This window comes from Pelodiscus sinensis, chromosome 4 (assembly GCF_049634645.1).
Source record: "Pelodiscus sinensis isolate JC-2024 chromosome 4, ASM4963464v1, whole genome shotgun sequence".
NCBI lineage: Eukaryota > Metazoa > Chordata > Testudines > Trionychidae > Pelodiscus > Pelodiscus sinensis.
Window position 1 is genome coordinate 51,701,505 of NC_134714.1, and position 17,041 is coordinate 51,718,545.

General features: G+C 39.3%; 1 long non-coding RNA gene across 1 annotated transcript in view; it reads right to left on the minus strand.

Moving 5' to 3' along the window:
• Positions 1–536: 536 nt before the first annotated feature.
• The window catches only part of LOC142828975 (uncharacterized), a 129,392-nt gene continuing 112,887 nt past the window's right edge, over positions 537–17,041 (minus strand). The window contains exon 3 of the long non-coding RNA XR_012903165.1: positions 537–655. This is a non-coding gene — a long non-coding RNA (uncharacterized LOC142828975). The remainder of the gene's footprint in view (positions 656–17,041) is intronic.

Sequence of the window (17,041 nt, forward strand, 5' to 3'; positions counted from 1 at the left end):
TCTGCATTCAAGAGCCAGGTTCCCCATTTATTTACAGGGTTTGGTTGTCCCCTGAGACCCTCAAATAATTGGAGTTCTATCTGTAGCATGTAAAAGGTACAGGAAGAAAGATAGATCTATACATGTGTATACATCTATACACATGTATAGATACACAAAGATAGATCTATACACATCTATATATGTGTAATTTTGTTTGTGCTCTTAAATGGTTATGGACAGGTAGTACTTAGAACAGAAGTCATTCAATTATTCTGTGCTGGCATCTAAAAGAAAGTCTTCTTCCTGTTATCTCAGAAATGACCTTAGTGCTGACCAAATATAACCTACCAATTACCCTTTGTGAACCATCCAGCATCTGATTAGTTTTATTCAGCACTCATGTAAGACTGTGATTTTGGTTTGGAAATCTTCTTTATAGCTTATAATTCCCAGTGCAGAAAAAATGCTGTGACCTATATAGTTAAAAAAGAAAAGGAAAAGAAAAACACAAGTATACTTTTCCAAGAGCAGAACAAAGAAAAGAAATAACATACCTTTCAGGAGGGACTTGGTGTTATCTGAAACCCTATAATCCAAATCCCATTCTATTTCTTCAGTAGGTTGAATGATTTCAGTAGGCGTGTCTGTGATCTAATCAATTTTAAAACAGCATCTGCAAAAATAGATTACATTCATGAGAAGGGCATCCTAGTCATAGATTAACACAAAAGTTAGTAAACATAAAAGGGAAGTGGATATGGATGAGAATTATCTAGACTGCAGCATATGACTGACCCCTAGAGTGTTCTTGATTTACATATTGTGTTTTAGGCAAAAAACACCACAGGAACTTACCATTATCAGTCAGGAGTAACATAAAATAAATCTTGTTTTGCTCTAGCAGAAAAAAGGGGTGGCTTATTGTGACCAAACAGACCATGGTGAATAGTCAGTCCTAGAATGCATTTTGACCACTTTTCTGTGTTTTTTATTTCAAGTTTTATATTATAAATATGAGAACTTTGTGAAGCAGAACAGATTGAAACCCATGTAGAAGCTTTAAAAGATTATCTGTGTAGGTAAAATTTGGCCATTCATTTAGATGGACAAAATATGTGATAGCTGGGATCTGCCCTGACACCCTTGCTAACAGTTCTCATATGTGCATTCCTGACACTTTGTTAGAATTAGCGCTAGGGATGTATGGGTGCTCTGAACTTTACACAAGTGAGCACAGTGAGCAGGGAGAAAAATTTTCATTTGGTTTCAGTGGAGTTACACTTGGGATTTATTTAGTTCTATGTGCTAGTCACTGAATTTTAGTAGTTATGGAAATCTAGAATTTTGTAGCAATGTAGTTGCAATGTTACAACATCTCTAGACAGGGACAAGATATTTCCTATAAGCATCCTATGATGTCCATAAAATGACTTCTAGATGAGGCTTTCCCAAATTTTTCATAGAATGGACCACCATGCAAAAGAATGGACTACTTTGCGATCACATAATATCCTTATTGAAACCACAACAGCTGCATACATTAAAGATAGCATTAAAAAATATTGAATGTCAAGTTTAGCAGCTGGAAACAAGGAGAATATGGAAGCAAGAAAACTATGTGAACAACCACCTCTCCATGGACTATAAGCAAGCACTAATAGTGCATAGGCTACAGTTTGGATATCTCTGCATTAGATCATTAATATCAGTAAATTATCATTAGATCAATAATATAAATATTATTAGATATTTTATTAATTGATGCTCCAGTTCAACTAATATCACCATCTGCTCCTGAGTTAGTCAAACCTCTTATGAAGTCAGCACATCTTTATCCTCAGGAGGAAACTATCAGGTGATGTCATTTTTCATTTCACCATCTGAGGCCAAATGCACACTAGACAATTTTCTTTGACACTTACCACTTACTGTCCAAGTTAATAAAGAAAACCCTATTTCCATCTTCAAATGTATTATGAGCCATTTATTATTATTGATGCATATCTAATCACAGAACACTACCAGAAAATAGGGAAGTTTCCATCTGTTCTAGTATGAATCTCTGTTTACAATACACAGAGCTACTGGATTGCTTGAGCTATTTAACTCTTTCCCAACTACATCTCTGTGTTGTGTCCCTAGTTCCACAGAGCTCCTTAAATTAAGATGTGTAGTTTGGTAGTTATATACATAATTGTAAGCTTTATTGAGCTTGTTTACATTGTACTCACCCAGCTTAGAAAGTCCTTTCCTGGTACTGGGATAAATGTAGCCTTTGAGCATGGCACTATTAGAATAGCTTCATCTTTGGCTGTGCCAAAGTCCTAACAAGGAATCTAAAGAGGAGCATCTCCCAGGACATTTCACCCTGCTCATTTTTCTTTTTAGTTTGTTGTGCCATCATTGACAAAAACTAATGGCTCTAATTATTAAAAATACACTTAGTACATTTAGTAATTAGTATTATAAAATTTCATTCCAACACAGAAAGCAAATAACCAATCATAATATAATGCATTCCTTTCTCAACTCCATTCATATCTTATAATACATATTATAACTAGAAGATGTACCGAGTGTTGCTTGGGTCCTTAACTAATTTTTATGTTTCTTCATTTATATCATCATTCTGCAGGGAGGGGGTTGTGATGAAGGGTTCAATATACAAGCTGCTCCCAGGAGAGAGGAGTATCCCAGCTCTTTCTCAACGCAGCAGCTTGGGACCAGGTGAAAAGTGCTTCTCTATGGCCCCTGCAGCTACAGTGAGAATAGCCAGGGGAAGGATGCATTTCTCCTTGCTGGTAGACAGACAGACAAACTCAAATATTTAGTAGATAATTGTTCCTTTCTACACCCTTGCCTCCTGCTGCCTCACTGGGGTTATAGCTGTCCCAGTCCCCATCTCTGGAACCTTGCTGCTTCCGCTGTGGTCATTATGCAGTATAACTGTCACTACTTTCCATCCCTTATCTTCTGCTGCTCCCAGCTGGTCATTATATAGCAGGGCTCTCCTTTTTTGTTTTATGAGAAGCGATACCATTCCAGGCACATTCCATTTTTCTGGCTCAACCAAACCTTTACCTTGCTTTAAATTATGATAAGAGGAAGCTGCATAATATTTTGAAGGAGTTCTTGAATAAACAGACAGACAGAAAGGAACACTCACAGCCAGACTCTCTCAAATAGATAGTTTCAACAGGGGAAACTGAAAAAGACTTGCCACAGAATGACCACACAACTCAGTGGTAAAGGCATTCATCCAGGAGGAGGAGACTTAAGTTAAATCTGTGCTCCATATCAGAGAGAGGAGGAGGAAACTGAACCCCACCTCTGAGTTTTATCTCTAAGCCAAAAGTTGCAAGAAGGAACTAACATAATCACCTCTCCCTCCTCCAAGGTTTTTGGCAAGAAATGACTTAGGCACCTAACATGAGAAGAGGGTTCATGGCAGGGAGAGACAAGCACATGATTCTCTTTAAGGGATGGGACTTAGGCAACACCCTCTGCATTTTCCATTGGCTAACCTTAGGAAGGTCCCTATTCTGACTTTTGTGAGTCCCATTTTTAGGTGCTAACTCTCTCCATGCATTGTTTAGGAAGCCTGGGGACATCACCCAGGGCTATTGATTCTATGAGTGGCAATGTACCTAAAAATTAGGTACTGTATCTTGACTTGTAGTACTTTTTGTGGATCTAGCCCAGAAAGAGTTGGATGAAGATAAAATACATTTTAAAAGTTCCATGATCAGTTTTACAGGCCACATTTTTGAGGCCAAGAGCTATGAGGGTGGCACCAGAAAATTCTTTCATTTCTATGAAAAAATTGGGCATTTGAAAAAAATGGATAGCTATGCGAAAAACATGATTTGTGCTTGCAACTGATGTTTGGATATATAAATGCGGGGTTCTACATTTTTTTTTTAGAACCCTCTATGCTAGAACTTTAGTTTTAAAATGTATATTATGGAATATAATGGGAAAGAAAGATAGAACCTAATTTTTAGGCCTGAGTTAGACACATATTTGCATATGCATCATTGGATTTGACTTCTATTGAGCACACACATGAAAAAATCAATAATTTGTACAACCACACAGCCAGTAAAATACATGCACACAAGTTAGCTTCTACCTGAGAAACTATAATTAGGGCCATAATGCATATTCAGTTAAGTAAATAACACACAAAAGGAATTTACAGGCATGTATTTAGGATTCAGAACTATTTCACAATTCTGTGACCTTGTTTTACTTTTTCTTCACAACTGTTTACATGGAGTTACAGTAGATTGGAGATCAAATGAACTGGCATAAGAGTGTCAGTTACTTTGACAGGAACTGAGGACCTTCATGTGTGAAGTTGATGATGGAAAAGCTGAAGCTGTAGCCAATTGCAAAATTCCCTTTATACACAGTGCTGTCTGGAATCAAATAGCTGTCTTCGATAAACTCCACATTTCTTATATTGGGTGTAATTGTAATGATTAACAAAATTGTTAGCTATTCGTTACTTTCAGTTTATATTCCCGTGTTTCAAAAAAATGTTTTGTTCTATTATTTACTGCACTTTTTGTGGCTCATTTTAAACAGAAGGATACAGTTTTGTCCCAGGAGGCTTGCATTGCACGCATGCTTTAAAATTATATGTTTGGACCTGCACAGCAATATCAGCGGTTCAAAGCATTAATAGTGCTTTCATGGTAATGCAGTCATCAGATCATTCTTGCGGTTCTAAGACTCTGCCTGTGGGCATGACATGTATTTTATATTTGGAATTAAAATCCAACTGAGCTTCCATAAATCTGCAAACCGGTCAGACTTTCTTATAGGCTATTATGGTCCACCCTACACAGAAATTTTTTGTGTGTGACTCAGGAATAAATAATACATTAAGCCAGAATTTGTTTATAATATTTTTTAAAATTTAAACCAAGTCTTTAAATTGATTTATTAGCAAGCTGCCACCTGTATTTTTTAAAATCTCACATTGTTTCAGAAAAATAGTATAAATTAGACTTTGAATGCTACTTTGTCATGTCAGTGGTTTTATACTGTATCAGAATAACAAATGAAACTCACATATGCTTGCTTTCAACCTAAATAAAACATTTCATCTAAGATATTGAGATTAAAGCAGTTCCCGTTTTTAGATCTGAAGCAATGTGCAGTTTTGGACACCTTAATGAGTGAATAGATAGCATGGCTGCAGCCTTTTTACCATTGTGTATATGCACATTGGAGGCGGCAAATGGAAATAAATGCCTATGGACATCACTAGGCATTCTAGGTTTGGGGGGTGGGGGTGGAGACAGAGCCAAGATTGCTGCATAATTTCGCCCTTATGTAGCACCTTGAGTGCTCTTTCATGGTAGAGGATGAAAACTGTTGCACATGTCATTCAAAGTGGCACACATCTTTGGGCCTCTTGTAAGCCAAGTATAGATAATTCAGTCGTACTGAAACCTGACCTACTTACCTCTGGCAATAATGTTATTGCCACAAAACATTTTAACAAGCCTCTGAGCTGAAAGAGGGGACTCATATTCTATTGCTAATTGAATAACATCTGGTTCTATCTTCTATTCAAAAACACACCCTTAAGGCTATCAACTGAATCTCGACTCCAGTGTAAGACAAATAAATAAATAAATAACAGCTGTGATCCTCTAGGGGTATGGAACTATTCAAGCACTTTGTGAGGCTTAGGGACATCCCTCCCCACTTTAGATATCTGAGGTTCAATGAGATTTAAACACTTGAATAGGGTTAATAAAAATCTCTATTATTCCTAAATACTGAAGTTTAACTTGAATATCAGGAGGTAATTCTAGTGAACAGTTAAATGTGCTCTGTCTTTCAGCAGACAGTAAGACTTACACAGTTCTTTGGACAGATTATAATAAATCTATTTCCTCCCTTTCCTCTAGTCCTAGAATACAAAATAGAATCAGAGACTGGGTGCTACTCTTCTATGTCAAGTATCAGAGGGGTAGCCGGTTAATCTGGATCTGCAAAAGCGACAAGGAGTCCTGTGGCTACTTATAGACTAACAGATGTATTGGAGCATAAGCTTTTGTGGGCAAAGACCCACTTCATCAGATGTATGTCAGTAAATTTATATTTAGGATAGAATAAACCTGACAGGAAACAAAAGAACTGATCTGAACTTTAGCTCCAAAATCAAACCAAATCTTTCTGGAGGTTGAAAAATGTTTCATATAACTTTTTCTTTTTAATGAACTAATTCATTTTTGGTCATCTCCTCACTGCCCAGTTTCAGTCAGGATTAGCACTGTAAAAAGTAGCAGGAGAAAAGTAGCACTGTAAAAAGTAGCTGCATTTATTAGCCTGAGTCGCCTTTAACTTTTAGCAGCATAAATCAGAAATAGCATTACCATTATATCATTGATGAACTGAGAATTTCCTGTTGTATTGCTAGCCTGGCTGAAATTGGGATAAACTAGAATTTTTAAGAGACCCCAGGGGCAGATACTAGTAAAGCTAAAGAGCAAAGCACCCAGCATGCTGGACATAATTAATAGTTTTTATAACATTTCTAATCACTGTGTTATCTAGGTGTTGCCTGTTTGTGTGTTCTCAGTGAATTTCAATATTCATTCCCCCTTCTCAATACCTGTTGCCTTTCTTTCTATTTTCTAGGTTTCTATTTTTCTTTGGCTGTAATGAAGGTACAGTCCTGTACTCTGAAATGAATCCTGGGTGAACAACTGAACTTTGGATGATTATCTGAAGCACAAAACCTTTCAAAGTTCTCCAGTCTCTAGTTTTAACCTCCGAGTGAATTTTTATGTATAGGCTTGTCTACTGATTGGCTTTTCCAATGAGACACTGAAACTTGATGGAATCCTTAAGAATTATTGAATAAAAACTGTGTTTCTAAAATTTGTAGCCTATCCTCTGATTTTTGAAGTCCCCAAACAATATTAAGCAATGGTAATACAAATAATATATACACATTATTGTATTTGTTAGAATTTCAGAACCTCCTTGGAAAACAAGGCCAATTCTGTGGCAGAGATGAGGAGGTAAATGGAAATACTTTTATTTTTTAATGATGGAGGTGAAAATTAGGTCATCCGTTTCTTTCAAATTGCATGGGAGGAGGACAAATCAAGTAATTCATTTATTTTCTGTTTTTCCCGGGTTGGATTGGAATGTGAACGTGGGAAGACTGCTCATTGAAGTCTGGCATTTCTTTTTAGTTGAAAAAATTAATGAGTCATATTACAGACTGGTGCAAATGGATGCACATTGGAAAAAAAAATTCACATGAACCCTACAAACTGAATCTGAGATGTTTATATGAATGTTTAGCAACTCTCTGAAAACACTTTTAGTTTCCTGCATGCCTCTACATTAAGAAAAGCAGAAACTACTGCTTCTCATGTTGGTGTAGTGTTGTGTCACTTAGGGCATTACATTACAGAGGGGTTTTTTTTTGGAAAAATGGCCTTCTGTCCAAAAAAATCTTCAATTACATCCACACTGCAATCGCGTTCTTCTGAAAGGAAATTTAAAAAAAGAGGGTTTTTTCCGACATTGGTAATCCTCATTCTACGAGGAAGAAGCCTTTTTCTGAAAGAAGCCTACAGTCTAGACATAGCCTAAGTGTTTAAACAAGAGAATGCAAAAATACATGCAGAAACCTCGATTATAAGAGTGACATGAATGAATGCCCCTGCTCTGCCTATTGTAGGTGAGCAGACAATTCTAAACTCATTTAGAGAGAACCAACTGACAGTATACCTTGTGAATTATATTGCCTGATCTGATTTACATTTATTTTGAATAAGAAAAATCTCCTTAATCCATGACAATGTAATCAGATGGGTGAAAGGTAGTAGCCCATGTAAACAGTACCCAACTAACCATTTTACATTTAATTCTTTACTATCTGTCTTCCATAAATGTGCCTTCAAAATTTGTGGAGAAATAAATTTGTGCTGCAAAACAGCTATATATATCATAGAAGTCAGAGTTATGTGCACAAGGAGTGGAAGGAAAGCCCCATCCTCTTCAGATGTTTTCCCCAGTCTACCAGCAATCTTTTCAAAATCAGATTTTGGACTAACTTTCCCCCAGTTCATTCTTCTCTATGTTCTAACCATGGTCAGAGAGTGGGAAATCAAAAATACCTCACAATTCAGTGCAGATGGAGAGCAATCTATCATCTCCATATCAATGGCAACACAATCCAAATTATGTTATAACTCCGAATGGCCTCACATACACATTAAATCTGATAGAACACAGACAGAATTGATCCCTCTGATGACCCACACAAGAGATCAATGGAGATCATATGCAAGTACTCAGTACCAATAAATATATATTTAAAAGGAAAGAGAGGAACCTCAGGTGTGAGATCTCATCCATTTGAAACTGGCTCTGCAACTGGCTCTGCAACTTCATGGCTACGTCTAGACTGGCATGATTTTCCGGAAATACTTTTAACGGAAAAGTTGCCTTTAAAAGCATTTTCGGAAAAGAGCGTCTAGATTGGCATGGATGCTTTTCCGCAAAAGCACTTTTTGCGGAAAAGCGTCCGTGCCAATCTAGACGCACTTTTCCGCAAAAAAGCCCCGATCGCCATTTTCGCAATCGGGGCTTTTTTGCGGAAAACAATTCTGAGCTGTCTGCACTGGCCCTTTTGCGCAAAAGTTTTGCGCAAAAGGACTTTTGCCTGAATGGGAGCAGCATAGTATTTCCGCAAAAGGCACTGATTTCGTACAGTAGGAAGTCAGTGCTTTTGCGGAAATTCAAGCGGCCAGTGTAGACAGCTGGCAAGTTTTTCCGGAAAAATGGCTGATTTTCTGGAAAAACTGGCCAGTCTAGACACAGCCCAGGTGCAAAGTGGTGTTGTTGCCATGTCAGTTCCAGGCTATGAAACTGACAATATGGCTGAGGTAGTATCTTTTATTGGATCAGCTTCTTTTAGTGAGCGAAGCATGCTTTTGAGCTTACACAGACCTCTTCTTGAGGTCTGGAAAACTAACTCAGTGTCACTTTTAAATACAATGTTTATTTCCTGGACCTGAAGAAAAGCTGTGTGGCTTGAAAGCTTGTCTCTCTTACTAACAGAAATTGGTTCCATAAAAGGTATTACCTCACCTGTCTCATCTCTCCAGATTCATGATAAGCACTACTAAAGATGCTAATATTTCCAGTGGAATTAGTACAGAAACCTGGCTTCTGTAAGTCATTTTAACATCAGGCAAAGAGTGGCACAATATCTTTGCTATACTGTGATCATTAGCTTTTCCACTCTCATAAAAATATAATCAAGATGTACTATCAAAGTCACTCACCTTTGTAGGGGGTTGAGTTTATTAGCAATCTGATGAAAATAAATACAAACTTCACCTTTGTCTGTTTCTAAGATTTCCTTCTTTATATTCAAATTAGAGTGACTGAGGCGACGCCTACACAGAGATAAGGTCAAATTTATTAAGGTTGATTTTTAACATCCAATTTTGTAAGGTTGAAGAGCATGTCCCCACCCTGCACAAGAATTCAACACAGTTTGAAGTAGTGTGCCCCTGATAGGGTAGCTACCATTGACTTTGAGAGCGATGCACTGTGGGTAGCTATCCCACAGTTGCTGCACCCCATTGCATTTTGGGTTATGTTCCCAGTGCAAGTTGGGACCAAAACTGTGCAAGAGTTGTTTCTGGGTACATGGCATCAGCATCCCATAACGCACTTCTCTCCTTCCTTCCTCATCCTTGAAAGCAATAGCAAACAGTCTTACATGACTTTCTTATAAGCCAGCTAAGGAACTGTGGTCTAGATCAAATTATAAAAAGGTAGGCACATAACAGCTTAAAAAAACATACTTGATGATGGTGCACAGTCAAACTAGTAAGGCATAGGAGAGTGGAAAATATGCTTATAAAATGTGTGGCTGATAACAAGCTGGGAGGGGTTATAGACAATTTATAGGATATGATTAAAATTCAAAACAACATTATCAAATTTAAATGTTAGTCTGAAATGAATGAGATTAAATTAATTAAAGATAAGTGCAAAAATACTACACCTTACGAAGGAAAAAAAATCAAACATACAAATACAAAATGTGAAACAACTGGATAGGCAACAGCATTGCTGAAAAGACCTGGATGTTATAATGGATCACAAACTGAATATGAGTAAAAAGTGTGATGCCCTTCAAAAATAGGCTAATATTTGGGAGTATATTAACAGAAGTGTCATATGTAAGACATGGGAGGTAACTGTCCCGCTCTATTTAGCACGGTTGAAGTTTCAGCTGGAGTATTCTGTTCTATTTTGGTAATCACACTTTAGAAAGGATGTGGACAAATTGCAGAGACCAAAGGAGAGCAATAAAAATGATTAAATGTTTGGAGGCTTGACCTATGAGGAAAAAAATTAAAGAAATGGGGCATGTTTAGTCTTAGGAAAAAGAAAATTGAGGTGAAACCTGATAACAGTCTTCCAAATAAGTTAAGGGCTGTGACAAAGAGGATGGTGGTCAGTTGTTTTCCCTACCCACTGAAGGTAGGGCAAGAAGTAATCTGTTCAATGCAGCATGAAACATTTAGATTATATGTTAGAAAAAACTTTTTAACTATATGGATAAAAACACCTGCTAAAATGATCTAGGTTTATTTGGTCCTAAAAAAAATGGGATGGGGCAGAGGCTGAAGAAGCTAACCTCGTACCTTCCTTTCTAATCCACATTTCTAAGATTGAAAACAATCAAAGATATCTAACAAAGCCAGAACCTACCAAAGTTGTTTCACCACAAGTTTCTCAATTACCATACCAAAAAAGGGAAGTTTACAATGGCAAATAAATGATGAGATTATTAACATTATGACACTACTTCTTCAGCTGGGATCTCACAACCACTCAATGAAGGAAAGCAGGTTTCTTCCCCTTCCATAATAAGGCATTATTCTTCTTCACCAACAATGCACTCATTATTTGCAGACTGGATATTTTCTTTTCATAGACTACAAAGCCTGAGGGGACCATTGTGATCATCTCGCCTGACCTCCTACATAACACAGCCCATAGGATTTCCCTAAATTGATTCCCAATTGAACTACCACATATCTTCTAGAAAAACATTCAATTTTGATCTAAAAACTGCCAGTGAGGAAGAATCCACCACAACTTACAAAAGCAACACTGATTTTCCATGCCAGTGATTTCTTCCCAGTTCCAAGTGAAAAAGCAGATTTACTTCTTCTGTCCTGCTTTGAGCAGGGGGTTGGACTCAACCTCCTGAGTTCTCTTCCAACCCTATCATTCTACGTGCAGGAAAGGAAAGAACACAAAGAAAACAGCAAACCAATAATATAAAGTTGGAGTTGCACTAAATAAGGTGATATGTAAGGTGTTTATAAAGTAACATAAGATAAAAGAAAGTAGGTAGAAAACTAAGTCAATGTTCCTCTAGGGAAAATGCATAATTTGTGCCCAATAAAATACAGAATTAAATTTATATGGAAAAAAGGATATGTGAGGAGGTCTGAGCATCTTGGCTGATACTAACCTATATGAATTGCAGCTAAAATAGGGTATGATCACACAGCCTGAAAGACTGGGTTACTTTGAGCTATTCATCACTAGGTCAGAGGTTCAAATCCAGTCTATGGTAAACAACTGTCTATAAGAAAAATGGTTCATATTTTCAGTCCAGTTTCTTCTGAGTGGTGGTCCTATGACAAAAAACCATTATTTATTCCTGGTAGGTACTGTCCACAGTATTCTGAGCACTCTTTAAACATACAAGGTACAATCCTTTCCCCTCCAAGAGCTCTTACTCTAAAGCAGTGGCCTCCAAATTTTTTACGCCCAAGATCATTTTTTAAATGTCAGAACAAGCCAAGATCTACTGCTCCATCCTTCCCGCAAGTCCTCACTCCTTCCTTGAAGCCCCACCCTCTCTGTTCTCTTCTCCATCACTTGCTATCCCCAGCCCTTATACGCTCTCAGGGTATGGCTACACTTCTGCTTTTTTTCCGATTCTTTTGTAGGAAGAGGTTTTTCCAGCATTTGGCCTGTCTAGACTGGACCACATGTCAGAAAAACTGCTTCTTTTGGAAGCCCGCTTATTCCTTGTGGAACGAGGACTACAGAGGTTACTGAAAGGGCATGTTTGCTCTTTTGCTAAAAGAAGTGGAAGAAGAAATTTGTCCTTGGACACAGAAGAGTTTTACCGGGATACCTCTGGAATCCCGGAAAAACTCCTACAGTATAGCGCAGTGTTTCTTAAATTGCATGGCACACCGCAGAAAACAACAGAATTCAAAATGGCTACCCTTAAAGGGATAGGTGACGTTTTTTTTTCCTCAACAAAAAATCCTTTGTGTTCCTCATTAAAAAAAATTATTGTTTGGTGTTAAAAAGTTTAAGAAACATTGGTCTAGCAGTACCCTCACTGGGTTGAGACAGGATGTGTAGCTCTGGGGTGGGTGTGAGAAGGGGAGAAAGGTACAAACTCTGGGAGTGAATTTGGATGCAGCAGGAGATGGAGAAGGGGATGCTGGCTCAGGGAGGGGGCTCCAGGCTGGGGAGTGTCAGGGTCAGGTGGAGGGCTGGTGGATGTGAGGGTGCAGGAGTTTGGATTAGGGTTTGTGAGGGGCTCAGGGCAGGGAGGCTGGGAGTATGATGGGTTCAGAACACAGATTTGCGGCGTGTGGAGTGTGCAGAAGTGTTGAGGCAGAAGACTGAGGATGTGGGGGTGCAGGAGTTTGGGAGAAGCTCAGGACAGGGGATTCCAGTGTATGATAGGCTCAGATCTATGTTCTGGGTGGGTGTGGTGGTGCAGGAGTGTTATGATGCTGCGGCCAGATGGGGGCTTGGCCCCAATTGGGGTTTGTTGGCCAGGCTTCATTTTTAAATAAAATATTATGCCACACACAAAAAGTTTCAGCATTGTCTTTATGTATGAGAAGGGCGGGGAACCTGTTTTGAGTCAGGGGATCACTGACCCACAGAAAAGTCAGTTGGGGCCACACAAGTAAGATGAAAAAAAACCCCTTCTCCAACCCACCCCCCCAAGCCTCACTAATGTGGTCCCAAATGTGCTGGTGAGAGCAGGAGACATAGTACTGGGGAAGGGAACTAGTTGGTGCTGGGGCAGGAGACAGGGTGCCATTGGGGGCAGGGGAAAGGGTGTTGGTGGGGACAGGGAGTCCCCAGCAAGTGCCTCTTTGGAGGACTCCTACCACCCGGCAAAGGAGGGAAGCCCTGGGTCGCGCCTCCTCTGGGGACTTCTACCCCTCATGCAGCAAGTTCCCAGAATGCCACAGACCTGGGTTGTGGTATCGCGCTGGCTGTTTGGGGGAGGGGGAGCAGCCAGCGCACTTCCTGAAACCCCAGAAGTGGAGCGCAGCTTCCGGACTTCCTTCCACCCCACAGGAAGCCAGCACTATCTCCATTGTCACTGGAGTTAGGTAGTGGGGCTTCTTGGGGGTGGAGGAAAATGGGGTGGCTGTGAATGCTTCGTGATTGACTGGTTGAGCCATCCCAATCAACCGCGATCAGCGGGTTGGTAAGCACTGCTCTAAAGAGATGATCTTTACAGAAATATGAGGTTCATGGAAAAAAAGGATCCAGAAAGTTACTACTAATTGGTCGAGCGACGATTCAATCTTGGACCCTGCAAATTAAGGTTGAGACACACTAGTACAGGAGTGGGCAATAAAATGGGGCTACTGTCACTATATTTTCCTGAAGCTCTGCAGGGATGGGCAACTGCAGCTTCCATTGGCCAGTGATCCATGGCCAATGAGAGCTGTGATTCCCCCATACCTGGGGTGCGCAGGTAAATACAGCAGTGTGGTGGCTGCCAGGGCTTGGCAGACAGGATCTGGCCCAGGGGCTGATATTTGCCCACCCATGCACAAGTAAGACTGTGTGAAGAAGTTTGCTTTGGTGCTCTATGTGCTTCTCTGTGGATAAGCATGGGCTGTTGACTCAAGAGCTGTCAACATGGCACCTGGCACAAGCTTTAACATTTATTAGGCTTTTAAAGAGCTATATCCTCATCTTGCAGCTTCATTCTGTTTTCCATCATTAGCATGGAGTTACTGAATGATCCTTTTCCAAAGTTCAGAGAGAGCTGGGGCTGGGACAGGGTAATTGGTAAAATATTTGAAAGTATTCCAGAGTGCTTGTTCTGCACAGCTACAGTACAGGAGTGCATTTGCTTCATCTGGGAATTCTTTTTTTAAGGCAAATCCATTCTTTATTTTGCTTCGGAGCCTCTCAGAGGCATAGTGGCAAGTTAGTAGAATAGCAGAAAAGTGAATAATAAGATTAGGTCTCCATTTCTTTTTATTGTACCCTTTTATGAAGGTTGGGAAAAGGATTTCCCACTTATAAGATACTGCATAAAGTGGCATATTATTTATGCAGATAGTGACTGGAATAAAACCCATAATATATTCCTGAGCAATCTTTAAAGCTGAATATATAGTTATTTAATTATTGAAACAAAGAAAGGTTTTGAACGTGTTTTGCTTCATTAGTAGTAACACTTTGCATTTCTATAGCATCCTTCATTAGAGGATCTTAAGCACTTTATATTTGTTAACTAAGATTCATAGCATTCAGGGAAAGCAGAATACAGGTTGCTTAGCATCCTCCCCCACCAGTACTTGCAGTATAAGAAAGATATTCCAGTTTCTATGGATAAGAAGTGAAAGACAGCAAGGCTACGTCTAGACTGCAGGCTTCTTTCAGAAGAACCTTTTTTCGGAAGAGATCGTCCGAAAACACTTCTTTCGAAAGAGAGCGTCCTCACACAAAAGTGCATCAAAAAAGCGTTCTACTTTTTCGAAAGATAGCATCCACATTGAATGGACGCTATCTCGCATTTAAGATGTGATTACTATGGACAGAGTGGCCACCAGATCACCTATGCTTTTTCCTCTTTCCTCTTCTTTCGAAAGAACTTCCTCTTTCCCATGCACACACGCCTTTTTCCAAAAAAGCTCTTTCAGAAAAAGACTTCTTCCTCATAGAAAGAGAATTACCAACTCCGGAAAAAAACCTGTGTTCTTTCTATTTACTTTGGAAGAATGCGATTGCAGTGTGGACATAACTCAGATTCTGTCAGAAAAATGGACATTTTTCTGACAAAACTCTGTAGAGTAGACATACCCCCAGTAAGCAATGGAGCCATGGGAGCTGCTGCTTCTAGCAGGGGACAAATGAAATCATCTAAGTCCCTGGTCCAGAGGTGACTAGGGAAAGGGAGGACTCAGGGGACCACCAGCCACATGTCCCAGCTAGTCCCCAGGCTGGGGGTGAGGGTCAACACCCTTGTCCCAGGCCCTGCCTCTGGCCACATCTGCTCCACCCATCACCTCTACTGCTCTGCCCTCGGGCCCTTGCTCTGTCCCTGTACTGCCTCTTCAGGGCCCTCTCCCTGCCTTTTCCTCACCCCTATTCTGCTCCCACCCCCATCTCTTCCCAAAACCAAGGTGGCCCAGGGGACTAATAGAGCCAGAAGTTTGTCACAATCACCAGCAGTGGCAGGAGAAGTGGAGCAAGGTGGCTCCAGTTAGCTTTGTTCCCCTGGTCACTTTGCTCCACTCCTGCTGGAGAGTACAGGGCAGTCCCACCTTACTCCACTTCCCCCCACTTTTGCTGGTGAATGTGGGTGGGCTGGACCCCTGCTGTGCCAGCCTCCTCCCACTAACTCTCCCACCGGCTGCTGGCCAGTCCCTCCCGTCCATGATGCTGGGAGCATGTGACCTCTCATGCCGTCCATGCGTCACCCAGGAGTCCAGGTACTTTGCTCTGACCATCTGATTTCCCATTGAGCTTGTGCTGTGAGCGTATATCCAGCAAAATGCAACTCAACTATAAATTAAATTCTATTGTCTAAATAAAATCAACTAGTTATCAAAACAAATCTTTTTTGTTATTTTATTGGCTTTCACATACTAAAACCTAAATCTGATACTGTTAGACTTTTGTTAGAAATAAATACATGCACAATTTGACTATTAATTTTATTTTGATCAAAATACCACCAAGGTTTCTAATAAATAAATTATTATCTTTAGTATACTGTCAGTTGGTGCAAATTACAATCATAATGTACTCAGTAAAAATAACTGTCTCCAAAACCTAAGTTCTCATCTAATTAAAATTTTAATCATTAAAATGATATGATCCAGAAATCCCTATTCTTTTTGCCACTATCATAACAAAATGCTAGGATACTCAGTAATCTATTATGCATATTTATTGTTTAAATAATCCCCATTAATTTCTATAATTGTTAATGATCTTCTGTCTTTATAATGACCTATAAAACAGGACCATACTCTGTTCATTGTGGTCAAATTCACCTGGAAAAGGCAATTGTGAGAATCAAATAAATCCATGGAATCTGATGTGACACTCATAGCTGTGGGCATTAGTACTGGATTAGAGTTACAACACCATAATTGTTTATGCTGTCTTGGGGTGTAATACAGACAAGACTACACAATCAAAGCCTTTGCAGACATAAACAGGCATCACATGCTGTAATTATATTTGTCTGCCAAATTATAATAATTGTAGATAGCAGGTAGTGTAAAGCAATTCTTTTTATTTTCAAGCTAAACTATGTGGCATATTCCTCAAACTTAAAACCTGTAAAGGGCAAGTTATGGAGTGAAAGTACTCTTTTAACTAGACTTTTATATAATATGAGCTATAAGAACAAAATATGAATTTATTCTGCCTGGTACCTTTTGATATAATTTGACTTAAAGCATGTAATCATTTTTTCTGGAACCATGAACTACAGGAGTTTCTGGAACTGCGAAATACAAAGCTAATGTATAGTTAAGAATGAACCCTGTGGAAGCAGACTTATAGTTAGTTATAATTAGTTACAGACATATAATTAATTAGAGTGTCATACTGTGTAAAGCAAAACATAAGGATTCTATCTCAAAGCTTCTGAATGGATTCCTATTTTTAGAATAAGAGATCATACCAACCCTTTCTATGCCAGACCTAACTAAACCCCCTTGTTATAGTGACAGTGGAATAAATG